This window comes from Geotrypetes seraphini, chromosome 15 (assembly GCF_902459505.1).
Source record: "Geotrypetes seraphini chromosome 15, aGeoSer1.1, whole genome shotgun sequence".
In the NCBI taxonomy this organism is placed as follows: Eukaryota; Metazoa; Chordata; class Amphibia; order Gymnophiona; family Dermophiidae; genus Geotrypetes; species Geotrypetes seraphini.
The window spans coordinates 44567591-44582249 of record NC_047098.1 but is presented as its reverse complement, the minus strand read 5'-3'; the positions used below and the strand labels follow the sequence as shown (position 1 = coordinate 44582249).

General features: G+C 45.7%; 1 protein-coding gene across 1 annotated transcript in view; it reads right to left on the bottom strand.

The window, feature by feature from the left end:
* The window catches only part of MED13 (mediator complex subunit 13), a 432233-nt gene that overhangs the window by 161635 nt on the left and 255939 nt on the right, over positions 1 to 14659 (bottom strand). The gene's annotated exons all lie outside the window — the stretch shown is intronic.

Sequence of the window (14659 nt, the reverse complement as noted above, 5' to 3'; positions counted from 1 at the left end):
ATACTGGCTCTCATCCAAATATAACTTGAATCTCAGCTTTTACATAGAAACAGAGAAAAAAATAAAGAACATAAAGACCATTTGGCCTACCAAGTCTGCCTATCCATGCCATCTACTATACCTTCCTCTCCCTTAGAGATCCTATGTACTAGGAGTTGTTCAAAGCTTTCTTGAACTCAGAAAGAATTTAGGCCAATGACTACACAATCTATTGCCACCTAACCCATACGCAGTAGAAGCAGCCTGATACAGTTAAGCTGTACTTTCATGTCTTTCATGTAATTATATAAGTGTATGGTGCAGTGGTTGAAGTGGGTTCAAACCCCGCACTGCTGCTTGTGACCCTGGGCAAGTCACTCAGTCCTCCATAGCCCAAGGTACGTTAGATAGATTGTGAGCCCACCGGGACAGATAGGGAAAATGCTTGAGTATCTGATTGTAAAACCGCTTAGATAACCTTGATAGGTGGTATATAAAAACCTAATAAACTTGAAACTTCATCTTCACACAAAGCATATAAATGAAGAAATCAGTCCAAAAAGTACAGCAACACTTAACAACAAATGCAATAATTTGAGATTCATACTGCATGTTGTATCCATATTTCAGTTTCTATCCTCCAGCTTCCCCAGGAAACCTACAGTCAATATGAAAAATAGCATTGTTACTCACTTGTTATCAGGGTGTTTTCCATAGACAGTAGGACTAATTAAGTGCATAGTACATGTCATCACATAATGTCAGGACAAAACTCTTCAAGAGATTAGAATTTCAGCAAAAGTTCTGAACACGCATAGCCTGTGTCCAGCAGTCTCCTCAGTTTGAAATCTCAAGAATTTATGAAAGGTTCTAAGAGGTGGGACACATTGTAACCCTAATAAGTCCTGCTGTCTATTAAAGACACCTGCTAGAGGTAAGCAATAATGCCTTCTCTGTTGACAAGCGAGCTTGGTCAGGCATAAAAGTGGGCAATTCTCAAGCTTAGGGGCTAATCAGTACTTTTTGAATTGTCCCACATTTAGAAGCAGCCTGCACTGAAATATATATGGCTTCAGATGGCCAACACAGTGATCAAAGGTACTTGTCCTTTATTAAGGCTTGATTCAAACAACAGTGCAAAGTAAAGGTATGCAGTAGAGAATGACACGGTGGTTGTTACCCGCGGCTAGCCGCGGGTAACCCGCCAAAACAGTGACCAAAAAAAAAAGGTCACCGCGAGATCGAGGACAAGGCCATTCACCGCCCTGTGGAGTGGTGAATGGTTAGCACGTGCGGTGAACGAGCATTCGATCCAGCAGCCCCCTCTTTTCCTCCAGCCAGCTGGCCATGCATCTCCCTCCCTCCTTTTCCCTTACCTTTTCTTGTTGAAACTGGCGATTTCTATAAGGCTATGAGCTGTATTACAGCCGGAGCCTTGAAATTGCGTTGCGTTGCCTGCTGGAAAAGTCTCCTCTGATGCAACTTCCTGTTTCCGGTTGCATCGGAGGAGACTTTTCTAGCAGGCAACCTGACGCGATTTCAAGGCTCCGGCTGTAATACAGTGCATAGCCTTATACAAATTGCCAATTTCGCCACAAGAGAAGGTAAGGGAAAGGGAGGGAGGGAGGGAAATGCACGGCTGGCCGACGGGACGGAGCTGCTGGACCGCGTGAAGGGTGCTGGGGGTGGGGGAATGAAGAGGAGAAGACGCTGAAGACGGGGATGGGGCGGTGAAAGGGACAGCGGGGACGGTGACAGAGCGGTGAAGTGGACGGCGGGGACGGGGCGGTGAAGAGGATGGTGGTCCGGGTACGGGGCAGTGACGGGGACAGATTTTTTCCCCTGTGTCATTCTCTAGTATGCAGTAAGGATTACTTCAGTACTTTTCAAATTTTATCTAGTGAAGCAAGTTTTAGGAGAATCAGATTAGCTGCAGTGGCTCTAATTTGTTAAAGACTACTTTAGCAGTCAGAAGAGGGCTGAAAAGTTCTCAGCCCAACCAAGAAGGGAATGACATGGAGCCATTAAACTAACAAGTTATTCCACATATTCTCCCCTAAGTTCAACAGACTTGGCACAACGTGCCTGAGGTTTATGTAACCCTTTCAAAAAATATTCTGATGTCTGGTCACTGAAATACTGCTCCCCTACCGCAATCACCTCCGAATCACTCAAAAATTGTTGCCCTTTCAAACAGAAAATAGTCAGATGGAACAAGATCTGGTGAGTAGGGTGGATGATCTATGCACTAAAACTCCAACTGTGTCAAATCATCCATCATTTTGCCATCCTTGTGAAGAAGTGCAATATCTTGCAAAAAAACAAAAATCAACCACTCGTTTCCACAGCTTCCCTCTCCTTTTTTCTTTTAATACATCCTTTAATCAGCACAGCAAGCTCCAGTAGTATTCTGTATTAACTGTTTGACTCCTTGAAAGATAATCAGTCATTCCAGCATCTTCCTGATCCAAAACACTGTAGCCATGACATTTCCTGCTGACTTTTGGGTCTTGAATTTCCTTGGCCTTGGAGAACCCAAGTGCCGCTATTACATGGTATGTTGTTCTGTCTCGGGATCATCGTGGTTTAACCATGTTTCATCAGCAGTTAACTAGTCATTCCAAAATGTTGGCACCTGCTCGCTGAAAATGCTGCAAAATCAATTTGGAAATGTCCACTTGATATCGTTTCTCATCAGCATTCAAACAAATCAAGCAGAAAAATTAACATCCATGGAAGTGAGCCTTGATGATGTACACAGGCAGATAGAAAAACTTAAAACTGACAAATCCCCGGGTCCGGAAGGAATCCATCCCAGGGTTCTGAAGGAATTAAAGGAGGAGATAGCGGAACTACTGCAGCAAATTTGCAACCTATCCTTGAAAACAGGCATGATCCCAGAGGATTGGAAGATAGCCAATGTCATGCCCATCTTTAAAAAGGGATCAAGAGGTGACCCGGGAAACTACAGACCAGTGAGTTTGACCTCGGTTCCGGGGAAACTGGCGGAAGCACTGATTAAAGAACACATCGATGAACATCTGGAAAGAAACGAACTTTTGAAATCAACCCAACATGGTTTCTGCAGGGGGAGATCGTGCCTAACGAACTTATTGCACTTCTTCTAAGGAATTAACAAACGGATGGACAGAGGAGACACCTTAAACATCATATACCTTGATTTCCAAAAAGCCTTTGACAAGGTGCCTCACGAACGTCTACTCCGGAAACTGAAGAACCATGGAGTGGACGGAGACGTACATAGATGGATCAGAAACTGGTTGGCGGGTAGGAAACAGAGGGTAGGGGTGAAGGGCCACTACTCGGACTGGATGGGAGTCACGAGTGGTGTTCCGCAGGGCTCAGTGCTTGGGCCGCTGCTATTTAATATATTCATAAATGATCTAGAAACAGGCACGAAGTGTGAGATAATAAAATTTGCGGACGATACAAAACTATTTAGTGGAGCTGGGACTAAAGAGGAATGCGAAGAATTGCAAAGGGACTTGAACAAATTGGGGGAATGGGTGGCGAGATGGCAGATGAAGTTCAACGTTGAGAAATGTAAAGTATTGCATGTTGGAAACAGAAACCCGAGGTACAACTATACGATGGGAGAGATATTATTGAATGAGAGCAACCAAGAAAGGGACTTGGGGGTAATGGTGGACATGACAATGAAGCCGACGGCACAGTGCGCAACAGCCGCTAAGAAAGCAAATAGAATGCTAGGCATAATCAAGAAGGGTATTACAAGGACAAAAGAAGTTATCCTGCCATTGTATCGGGCGATGGTGTGCCCGCATCTGGAATACTGCGTCCAATATTGGTCTCCGTACCTTAGGAAGGATATGGCGTTACCCGAGAGGGTTCAAGCGACACGCTTGATAAAAGGGATGGAAAACCTCTCATACGCTGAGAGATTGGAGAAACTGGGTCTCTTTTCCCTGGAGAAGAGGAGACTTAGAGGGGATATGATAGAGACTTATAAGATCATGAAGGGCATAGAGAGAGTAGAGAAGGACAGATTCTTCAAACTTTCGAAAAATAAAAGAACAAGAGGACACTTGGAAAAGTTGAAAGGGGACAGATTTAAAACGAATGCTAGGAAGTTCTTCTTTACCCAACGAGTGGTGGACACCTGGAATGCGCTTCCAGAGGGCGTAATAGGGCAGAGTACAGTACAGGGGTTTAAGAAAGGATTGGACAATTTCCTGCTGGAAAAGGGGATAGAGGGGTATAAATAGAGGATTACTGCACAGGTCCTGGACCTGTTGGGCCGCCGCGTGAGCGGACTGCTGGGCATGATGGACCTCAGGTCTGACCCAGCAGAGGCATTTCTTATGTTCTTATTTGGGCACCCACTTGGCTGATGGCTTCTGCATAATCAGCTGCTCGTGGATTATACACCCAACATGTTCCCTGGATATCTGTAGTGTCTCAGCAATTGTTTTAGCTGATATTCGTCGATCTGACAAAATCAGGTCATAGACAGTTATCAATTTCAGGAGTTGACACCATTTGAGGCCTCCCAGACCTTGATGCATCTTTGGTCTTGAAATCTCCATACTGAAAGTTTGCACACCACTTCTTCAGGCAAAGAACATCATGACAGTTCAGTGTTCCACACTTGAAAATTCTATACTTTTCATTGACATGATTCAATCAATGATCTGAACATGTCAACGCATAGCATTACGATTCTGCAAATTGACCCTTTGCTAAATAACATTTTTTAGCTATAGTAGCAAAATAACACTCAGAATTTAGGAAGTTGGTTGAGCTAAGAACTTTGCTCATAACAAAACTGGTTGCAAGATGTCAAAAGAATGCTAGCAATTTGGCAGACAACTGATATTCCAGTTCATAAGGCCTTAAAGGAGACAAAAAACTGCACAGACTTTTTGACCAATTCAGTTCAATATTTTTAGGTAGTACGCAAAGGCCCTGTTACAGTGAAGTGTGGAGGGATTTCTCCCATGGAGTTTTATGAGGTTTTGGCCAGAATGAAGTACTATTTCCTCACCAATGTGGAAAGATGTATTACTACCTTAAGTAAGAACTTGGAATAAGCTTGAAGAACTATTGGAGAGTCCTTGGACATTGTATACTTGGATTTCAGCAAAGCATTTGATAGTGTCCCACACCGCAGGTTGTTGTGCAAAATGAGTTCTATGGGATTAGGTAACACTTTGACAAAATGGGTTGGGGACTGGCTTGGTGGTAGGCTTCAGAGGGTGGTGGTGAACGGCACCCCCTCCGTAATGACGGCAGTGATCAGCGGGGTGCCACAGGGCTCGGTCTTAGGCCCGATCCTTTTCAATATCTTTATAAGGGACCTGGCTGAGGGGCTTCGTGGTAAAATAACGTTATTCGCCGATGACGCCAAACTGTGTAATATAACAAGCAAGAGCACAACGGACAATATGAAACATTACCTACTCCTATTGGAGCAATGGTCAAAGACCTGGCAACTGAGTTTTAATGCCAAGAAATGCAAAGTCATGCACCTTGGCAGTCAAAATCCATGCGAGACTTACACCCTAAATGGCGAGATCCTAGCAAGGACGGTTGCAGAACGGGACCTAGGGGTGATCATCAGTGAAGACATGAAGACTGCCAATCAAATGGAACGGGCTTCATCTAAGGCTAGGCAGATCTTAGGATGTATACGTAGGAGTTTCGTCAGCCGTAAGCCTGAAGTCATTATGCCGTTGTATAGATCTATGGTGAGGCCCCATCTGGAATATTGCGTGCAATTCTGGAGGCCTCATTATCGCAAGGATGTACTGAGGCTTGAGTCGGTCCAGCGAATGGCCACCCGGATGGTCTCCGGACTCAAGGATCTCCTGTACGAGGAACGGCTGGACAAATTACGGCTATACTCACTCGAGGAACGCAGAGAGAGGGGAGACATGATCGAGACGTTCAAATACCTCACGGGCCGTATCGAGGTAGAAGAAGATATCTTCTTCTTCAGGGGTCCGACGGCAACAAGAGGACATCCATGGAAAATCAGGGGGGGGAAATTGCATGGCGACACCAGGAAATACTTTTTCACCGAAAGAGTGGTTGATCGCTGGAATAGACTTCCACTTCAGGTGATCGAGGCAAGCAGCGTGCCTGATTTTAAGAAGAAATGGGATCGTCACGTGGGATCTCTGCACAGAGTTAAATAGGGGAGGGTTATTAGGGTGGGCAGACTAGATGGACCGCGGCCCTTATCTGCCGTCTTTTTCTATGTTTCTATTACCTTCTGATGAAACTGTTTGGCACATTTAGGATTCACTTACTGTTCTCTGGCAGAGAGCATGTTCCATATAAAGGGCTACAGAGAACTGGACTCCAGTGATTCAAATGGTAACTCCATGCGAGAAGTTAAAATAAGACTAAGGGAGTAAATAACATCACTCAGATGGGCAGATGCCCAAGGAGAGAGCTCCAGTCCCAGACATAGTTCATAGTTTATATATTTTTTTTTTCATAGTTTATTTAAATTTTTAATTAAACGCTTATCCAAAGATACAAAGCGTTATACATAGTGATTAAAAATAGCTGGGAGACAAACATTTTAAATAATCAGACATGGTCACGTGATGTCGAGCTGCTGAGCAGACGTCGGTGGGGTAAGCTCCCGATCCCGTTCCCACCATCGGCGATTATTGACCCCTGAACGCCGCGATTTCGTCGCTGTATTTTGGCGCTGGAATTGGTGTGACTCTCTCACAGTGTTTTCCTGCAATCGGGGCTTTATGACAAGCAAGCTGCCTCGCCGGGAGAGGGATCGCGGTCGCGCGGGTGATTCCAAGATGGCCGACCGCGAGTCTCCTCCGCCGCTCCCGGCGCCGACCGCGTGGGTGTCCGAAATAGTGGCCGAAGTGAAACTACTATTGGAGGGATCCCTGACCACGAAACTGCAACCTATCGTGGACAAATTAGATTCTGTGGACACTCGGCTGGAAACGCTGCAGGGAGAGTTTGCCTCCTATCAGCAACGTCTCACCACTTTGGAGGATAGAGTTCAGCAACGTGAAGGGGACCATCAACAACTGCGAGCTCAGCTTGTCGCTATGGAAGCAAAGGTGGAGGACCTTGAGAATCGGTCTCGTCGGGGGAATCTGCGACTGGTAGGCTTACCTGAATCAGTGAAGGATGGTGAGCTCCATTCCTTTCTGGAATCTTGGCTGCAGCGCTCTTTAACCTTATCTGAAGCACATGGTCCCCTGAGAATTGAACGCGCTCATCGTTTGGGCCCGCTGGGAGAACCAGGCTCGAGAGCTCGAACTGTCATCCTTAAGTTATTGAACTCTGCCCATAAACAAGAGATTCTGCGAGCCATTCGTACTTCGGGCCCCCTGCTGTATGACAATTCCAGGGTGTTATGTTTCCAGGACTATTCCCCAGCTCTACAAGACAAACGGAAGGAGTTTACTCCCATCTGCTCCCAGCTGTTTCGGATGAAAATTTCTTTTGCCTTGCTGTATCCTGCACGTCTGCGGATCCGACATGCTGGTCAGACTCACTTCTTTATGGTGGCGGCTGAAGCGCTTCGCTTCTTGCAATCCTTGCAGGCCCCAGACCCTGCTCCTTGATAGCCCATTGGTTCTTTTCAGCTGGAGTTCCACTGGTCTATATATACCTCCTCTGTCTGATGTGTCCTGGAAGCCTTGATGCCAGACGGCCAGCTCCCGTGGTGGTCTGCTCTGGGCAGTACTTATTTTGAGGGCTGGCAGACCTTGATGTGGTGCAGGCGCGATGGACCGATCTGGACTTCCTTCGGACAATATTCTTTCTTATCCTTCCTGGACTGTGTGGATGATTGGGAGGGGAGTGCATGTTTCTGTTGAGTTGGATGGAGTGTTTTGTATATAGGGAGCGATTCTCCCTTCCCGAGTGACTGTATGATTGAGGGATTAGCGTGGATGGGTAAGACAGGGAGGGAGTATTTGAGTGTTGGGTAGTGGGTATGGAGGCTCCGTTGAGCATTTGCTTGTTGATTTATATTGCATTATTTCCTGATTGGTGGTTGCCCAAATTTAATGCCTAGTCTGTTATTGGGCATCGGGCGAGGTGTGGTTGGGATTGTTTCTGTATTGTTTGGGGTGGATTCTGGGGTGCATTGCATTTTTTTGAATGCCTATAGATGGGGTTGCTTTGACTTGGCGAGGGTTGTTTATTGTACATATTGTCTGCTAGGGGGGGGGGGGGTTGGGAGCTACTTCACAGGGCCCTTGGACCACTAGTGGGTCACAAGAGGGATGGGGAGGGGATGGTGGGAGGAAGGGGCGGGTGGGTGGGTGGGTATGTGGGGTTTTCTTTTTGTTTTTCTCTTTCTACTTCTTTTTTTTCTCTCTTCCCTTTTCTTTTGTTTATTTTTGTGTGTTCCTGGTGCCCTACAGGTGGCCTTTTGTCTGGTGGTGGAAGCTCGGGTCTGGATTGAGGTCCTGGGAGCTGGTCGCTGGCTGGGACGGCCTCGCTCTCGGTTCTCTTTTTGGATTTTTGCCTGTCCTTTGTCTTTCTAATTTCACTTATGAAGCCTCTTAGATGTATTTCCTGGAATATAAATGGGGTCACTTCACCTATTAAACGACAAAAAATTTTGAGAGCCTTGAACCGTCAGAGAGCTGATCTTGTCTTCTTGCAGGAGACGCATTTGTCAGCGGCAGAGCATGCTAAACTCCAGACTTGGTGGGTTGGTCAACATTTGGGAGCACCGGCGAACAACCGTAAGGCGGGAGTTCTGATTTTGATTCGGAAGGGGTTGCCCTTTGTCCTTCAACAGCAGTGGGCGGATCCTGGGGGACGGTATATCATTGCTAAGGCGCTCCTTCATCGTCAGCCTGTGATTCTTTGTAATGTTTATGCTCCTAACAGCTATGACTCTCGGTTTTTCTCCTCGCTTATTCGCCTTCTTGGTCAACATTCTGATATTCCTTTATTGGTGGGAGGGGACTTCAATTGTGTTCATGACCCTTTGTTGGATAAATCACTTCCTACTCCCCAGGATAGGGTGCATCCTACTAGGGGTATTTCTTTACTTTGCTCATCATTGGATGTTCTTGATGTCTGGCGGACGCTTCATCCAGGTGAGCGTGATTATACTCACATTTCTAGGGCTCATGCCTCTTTATCCCGGATTGATTACTGGTTGACTTCTAGCTCTTTGTTTTCTCGGATTGAATCGGCCACGATTGGTTCCTTTGATGTCTCTGATCACACCATGATTTTGTTGACCTTGCATTTGGATGTCTCTTCCCCGGGCTCCTTCCGCTGGCGATTTCCGCTCCGTTTGTATAAGGATCCGAAGTTTCAGGAGTTTCTGCTTCGGAAATGGTCTGACTATCAACATCATAATATGGAACATCGGGCTGACTCTACTCTCTTCTGGGAGGCTGCGAAAGCGGTGCTGCGCGGTGAGATCATGTCATATTCCAGCCATCAAAGACGTGCTCGAGATAGGGAGATTTTACACTTGGAACGTAGGGTAGGTGACCTACGTCGGCTTTACGGTCAATCTCACACTTCCTCTTTGCGTTCTCAGCTCTTGGCCTCCCAGTGCAAGCTTCAGGAATTGTTGCATGCTAGAACGGTCAAGTCGCTTGCTTATTATAGGTATCAACTTTTTCGCCATGGGAACCAACGTGGGACGCTCTTGGCAAGGGTGGTCCGTCGGTCAGCGGGTCGTACTCCTGTCCTCCAACTTCGCTCAGATGGGGGGGCCATGGTCCGGATGGATGCCGAGATCAACGCGGTGTTCTATGACTACTATAGGCAACTTTATTCACAACAATCTGATTTAATGGATGGCACGGCCTATTTAGATGGCCTTTCCCTTCCGGGTCTGTCTGCTCAGGCAGTGGTGCGTCTTAATGCCCCTATCACGGCTGAGGAGGTAGCAAGAGTAATACAGAATGGGTCGTTGCTGAAGGCCCCCGGGCCAGATGGTTTCCGGATGGAATTCTATAAACTCCTCCATCCCACCATAGCACCTGTACTGGCTGAGACCTTCACGGCCGTTATCCAGCGGGGTACCCTTCCGGATTCTCTCTCCTCTGCTCAAATAGTCGTGCTGTTGAAGCCTAATAGGGATGCTGCCCTTTCTTCTTCTTACCGTCCTATCTCACTGTTGAATGTGGAGGCCAAGATGTTTGCCAAGGTTTTGGCTAATCGATTGGCTTGTGTTCTTCCTGATTTGATTGCTTCCCCTCAGGTGGGATTTGTGCAGGGGCGTACTAGTGTGAAAAACATTAGATCCATACTGGCTTCTTTGGAATTTGTGGAGAGGACCCGTCTTCCTTCCCTATTGGTCAGCTTTGATGCGGAAAAAGCCTTTGACCGTGTTTCTTGGAACTTTTATTTGCAGTTTTAACTCGGTATGGCATAACAGGGTTTTTTCAGGATGCGATTCGGGTGCTTTATCATTCACCTACAGCCTTCGTTTGGGTCAATGGCCATAGTTCTCCTCTGTTCCCCATCCGTCGTGGTACGCGTCAGGGATGTCCCCTTTCTCCATTGCTCTTTGCTCTGTCGTTAGACCCCTTGATCCGTGATATTCAGCTTAATAGAGCTATTTCAGGTATTCGAATTGGTTCTTCCGAATTCAAGATCTCGGCTTTTGCGGATGATCTCTTGGTTCATATTTCAGATCCCATTGTATCTCTTTCCAATCTGATGGCCACTTTTCAGGAATATGGAGATTATTCTGGTTTTAAGCTTAATCTTGACAAATCTTTAGCGTTGGCCACGTCCTCGTCGTTACGGGACTCTTGGCCTGGGCCCTTCCCACTTCAATGGGCTTCCTCTTCGTTTCGTTACTTAGGGATCTTGTTGACGCCTTGTACTTCGGCGTTATATCGCGTCAACATTGATTCTTTGTTCTGTTCCTCGACTGAGTATTTTGCTCGTTGGTCTCCTCTTCCACTGTCTTTATTAGGCAGGATCCATTTGTTTAACATGATCCTTTTTCCAAAATGGCTTTATACTTTGCAGTTACTTCCTTTGTGGCTTTTGAAACGGGATATTACTAAATTGCATTCTATGCTTTCTAGATTCTGCTGGGGGGGTCGACGACCACGGGTGGCGTTGCGTTACCTGTTTGGCTCGTGGGGAAGCGGGGGACTGGGGTTACCGCAGTTCCGGTTATACAATGCGGCCTGTTTGTTGCGTTACCTGGGGGAGTGGCTTTCGGATCACCAGGATTTTACTCCGAAACCCTATGAGAAGGATTTTTTTGCCCCTTGGCATATTTTGTCCTTGGTGCAGTCGCCTCGTTCTGCCTTACCGGTGCCATTTAGGGGAAGTGTGTTGTTACACTCTCTACGCATCATCTGGTCTTATGTATTGCATTCTTGGAATGGTACTCCCTCGACTACTAGATACTTACCTATTCAGGGGAATCTGCAATTTAGCCCTGGTAGTGAGAATGCTTGTTTTCGTAAACTGGCATCTCGGGATTATACGCTGCTTGCTCATGTTCTCCAGGCTGATGGCTCTTTAAAATCCTGGGATGTTCTAGTCCGGTCTGGAATTTTTTCTGTGGGTGACTTTTTTGCGTTTCGGCAACTTCATCATTATATTCAATCTCTCCCCCGAGCCGCTTTGGCGTTTCCTATTGAGGACAGATTTGCGACACTACTGGATCCCTATTTGGAGACTGGGTTTACGGTTTCAGGTCTTTATAAAGATCTCCAGCGTTGGTTAGGTCCGGCTGATCGTGCTGCACTCCAAGCTCGCTGGTGTCAAGATTTGGGGATGGCTCAGGACGCTTTGGATCTCCCTTCCTTAATTTCCAGAATTCCAGGAGTGTCTGTTAATGCAGATCTCCGGGAGTGTCAATTTAGGGTGATTCATCGCGGCTATTTTACGAAAAGTCAGTTATATTATTCAGGTTATACGGATTCTCCGTTGTGTCCCAAGTGTCTCCAGCAACCCCACTCGTTTATTCATGCCTTTTGGTCCTGTGTGAAAATTAAACTCTTCTGGAGACGGGTTTTATCTTATGTGGAGCGCATTTTTGGTAAGGCACTCCCCCTTTCTGCTGCTGGTCTCCTGCTGGATAAATATGAGGCCTTTTGTTTATCTGATTCGGGTCAGCGGCAGTTTATGAGACGGGTGGGTGTCTTGGGGAAGAAGGTGATTCTGGCTGTTTGGATTGGAGATACCTTGCCCTCCTTTTGGGCTTGGAGGAATCGTTTGCATGCTCTGCTGCTGTTGGAGCGGAAGGATGCGTCTTTTAGCCTGCGAAGAAAACGCCAATTTCTGCGGATCTGGGATTCTTATCTTTTTTCATTATCACCACGGGCTCGAAGTGACATCCTGAATTTATTGTAATTCTCTCTGGGCTCCGAGCTTGTTGTATTTTTGTGAGGGCACCAGGTGCACCTTCTATTCCTTTCCCCCCCCCCTTTTTTTTTTTTTTTTTTTTTTCTTTTCTTCTTTCTCTCTTCTCAGTGTTGGAGTTTAGCTTTTCTCTTTGGCAGTGGGTTATCTGAGTCCAAGCCTACTGCACTAGGGTTCTTCTACTTTTCAGATCAGGGAGTTTGGGGTGGGGGTGGGGTGGGGGGGGTGTTGAATCCGATCTCATGTATCGGATTATTTTCTTTGTAATTGTGATTCGTGTTTGTTGGTTTGTGTTTTTGTATTATTTGATAATAAAAATTGATTCAACATAAATAATCAGACATAAATCTACTAAACAAACATACTTATGACATAGAGACATTAGGAAGAAAAGGGGAGAATTACAATTTCTTAGAAAGAGTGCATAAAAGGGAAATACAATAGGAAAGGGGGACAAGTTAAGTAAATACGTGTGTTAAAAATCAGTTAGCATCTTTTAAAAGTAAGCATTTTAGGCTGCCTTAAAATTTCTGCAAGTTTTGTTTAGCTCTGAGATAAAGAGGGAGAGAGTTCCAAATTGAAGGGGCGGTGATTGAGAAAATGAGAATACGACGAGTACCAATTATCTTTAGGGATGGGACGTTAAGGGAATGCTGTGAGGCTGATCTTAAAATTCTGGGAGGGTCATAAGGGATCAGTAGTCTGTCTATGAACGCCGGGGTATTATATAAATAAAAGAGGCATTTTAATTTCTATAGGGTCACACCAGAAAAAGCAGAGGGAAAAGAAAGATGGAATTCAGAAAGATTGACTCATTTAGAAGCTAAGTATAAAAGGAAGTATAAAAGCCTCTGCTAGGAAGTACTGGGATATAGAGCAGAACAGGGAGCATCTCCAAAAACTGGGGAATGCACAAATTGCCTTCTTTTTCTACTTGTAATATTTTTTCCATATCAATATGAAAAGCAAGTAGCCTATTGGCAAATAAATTAAAGACAAAATGGGGGACTTCCAGTTGGAAGTGCAAAGCAAGCACATACAGGTAAGCCTTGTTCTGTGCCCCTATGGCTAACCACTGATGGTAGCTCAATTGTGTTTAGCAAAAGGGTCATAGGAAATACTGGTGGACATTCAATATGCTGAAAGTAGTAAAAGGAAAGCCACATAAAACCATTAGAGAAACTTAAGCTGTAAAATTGGTAGGACAGAGTGCACCAAGGCATGCTGAACATGGAAAATATGGAGGCCACAATTAAGCAGGATGCTGGAGTCAGTATGTTGCTCTGGGAGATCAGGGAGGTAAAGGTTGAGATTCTATAGTATGTAATCAAAAAATCTTATGAGTGCTTCAAGACATTAGTAGTTTGGGTATCTGACACTAAACAGTGGACTGGTTAGAGGACTGGATGAAAATGATTCATTCTCTGCAGTCACAGATACAGGTGTCCAAGGACCGTCTGGAGGAGCAGGAAACCTAGAGCCAGTAATCTAACTTGAGGCTGTATGTGGTCCCAGAGGACAAAAAAAGGAGAGATGCTTGGAGTATGTGAGAGCTACTAAAGGAAGTTTCCAAGGCTACTCATGAAGTGGAACCCCACAGAGAGCTGCTCTATGCAAGGTTGGCTGCTGCTGCTCTGACTTGTACTCTCTCATCTTGAAGCTTTTATGAGGAGGAAGGAGTAGAATATGCACTACAAATTTCAGGTGGAAAAATGATCTGGAATATAATAATGTGGTCACAAATCCACACTTTCCTGAACTTGGCCCTTGAGGCAATCAGTAATTGCAAGATATTAAAATGGAGGATCACTCTCCAAAATCTGTTTTCTCAGGTTGAGGTCTGTAAAAAAGTTGTTGCTACTCCAGAGTTGGTGAAATTTATGGCACATGTGCAGAATGGAACATGTGCAAAACAAGGAGAGGGGACCATGGTGTACAGGAGGCAAGCAAGTGTTTAAGGGGTGCAGTGGACAAAGAGCAACTAGCTGGTCATTGACATGTGCAAGCATGGAGGCCAGAAGTTCCTCTGAGGAGGATTATTAGTAAAGCAGCCTGGGTTCCTCACCCCTGGATGCTGCAGCAAGTCAAGAAGCCTCAGATGGGCAAAGCAGAGGTATTCACAAAGAAGAGAAAAGAGGGTCGGGGTTGAAGCCCAACAACTGAATTAGGGTAGCTTAAGCCATATTTGTATGGCAAAAGACCTTTGATAGTTCCTATAGTTCTTAGATGAAATCAAGGACTGCTTTATTGAGTAGCTGGAGGAACCAACAAGAGGGGACACAATTCTAGATCTAGACCTTAGTGGTAGAAGAGGTAACGGAACTGGGGCCACTTGGTAAGT